The following is a 1,804-nucleotide window of genomic DNA, read 5'->3' as shown; positions in this document are numbered from 1 at the left end:
ATATAATATAATATTATGTATTATATAATACGTATTATATAATATATTATTATATTATATAATATATAATATATTATTATATAATACATATCATATAATATAATAATATATTATATAATATAATGTTATTTTAAAATAATTTAAGTATAAAAATAGGATATCCGATTTTATCGAATATCCAATTTTCTGAGATAATATAAATGGACTGTGATAGCCCGATTTTTAACCCACGGGCTGCACGATGTTTTAGAATCCGATATCCGGTTGTTTGACCCAAATTTGCTAAAAAATACATTAAAAGGTAGGATTTTTATTGTTTTCAATCATTTTCATTCAAATTTTGTAGTTTTGTTTAATGTTTATTTGTTTTTTCATTGAAAATATGGGTTTTTCATGAAAACTAGGTTTTTTAAAATCAGATACAAAATTGTTCAAATTTGTTAACTAAATTCAATTGTTTACATTCAATTAGGTTAAAAATGGGGGATAACAGTGAAAACATTGATCAACCACAACTGCAACAACCAAACCCTCCTACACAAAACCCTCCTTTGCCAAACCCCCCCTCAATTCAGGATTTAATTTCATAAAATTTGAACCAATTGAGGGGGATTGCAGAATTCTATTGTAGGATCCCTCACCTAAACCAAATGTTTGATCCCCTCATGTCAATCATAAAGAGTATAGAAACCATCACTGATGAGCACAATGTCGCTCTTTTGTGGCAAGATTCTATGAGGGAACATTATGTGGATGGCTTGTCCTATAAGGAGATAAAGGATCTGAAGATATCCAAAGCCGCTATCGGCATTGTTTGTGAATTCCCGCACTGGTCAACCCATAGACCCCCCCCCAAAAAAACTTTCTATTAAATGGTGCACAAATGATGGTATTGTGAAATTTTTTTGGGATCATTGATGGATGGTTTTCGACAAACCACCCAACAACAATCTTGATGTCCCCTTCTACTTCATCAAAAAATTATATGTTGAGTTTGTTTTAGGAAAACATGTGAACTACTTTGACATCCAACCTTTCTAGGGTGTGGGTTTAGGTATGCCCCAAAATAGACTTGGGGCAGTCAGAGTAGTCTAGGGCCCATATGTCCCCCTCCTCTTGTTGATCCCCCACCTCCAGTGCAACATCTAGATATTATTTGTGAGGCAACATCACATACCATATCAACTATTCACTCTTTGAGTAGCCTTTTGGTTTCTCAGGCTGGGTCAGTAGCTCAACCTACTTTTGATGGAAGCGATGCATTCGGTAGTGCTGACACATCCTCCTCAGCTCCACACATTTGTGTGCCCCATAGTTGTGTCATGTGTGGGCACATATGCTTGGGTCCAGCTGGACAACCTGTTGATCCTCCTGCGCACAGTGCAGATTATGAGGTACACGATGCACTAGATGTTATGACACATACTCGAGGATACCCTAGAGAGTGGATACCCTAGAGAGTCCTCGCATGCTAGAGACGAGGAGGCACCTTCATCATACATTGATGATGTAGTGGTAAGATTTGTATTTTCATAGTTCATTCTATATTTTAAATGAATATTTTTAATCTAGATAATATTAAGTACTAATTTTTATTTACATGGTCTATTTAACAGTTGATGACTGAGGAGGAGTTGGCACAGATCTAGGAGGGCACCTTGACGACCATTTCATTTGGCCTTGATAGCTTTATGGTACATATATTATTGCACCTAGTCATTTGTATTTTATTTTACATACATGCTCATCATTTATATTGATATTAATTAGATTATGTAGTAACTTGCATGTATATCTTATTTTA

This window comes from Cryptomeria japonica, chromosome 11 (assembly GCF_030272615.1).
Source record: "Cryptomeria japonica chromosome 11, Sugi_1.0, whole genome shotgun sequence".
Classification (NCBI taxonomy): domain Eukaryota; kingdom Viridiplantae; phylum Streptophyta; class Pinopsida; order Cupressales; family Cupressaceae; genus Cryptomeria; species Cryptomeria japonica.
The sequence above is the reverse complement of the archived record's forward strand: the minus strand, read 5'-3'. Positions refer to the sequence as shown.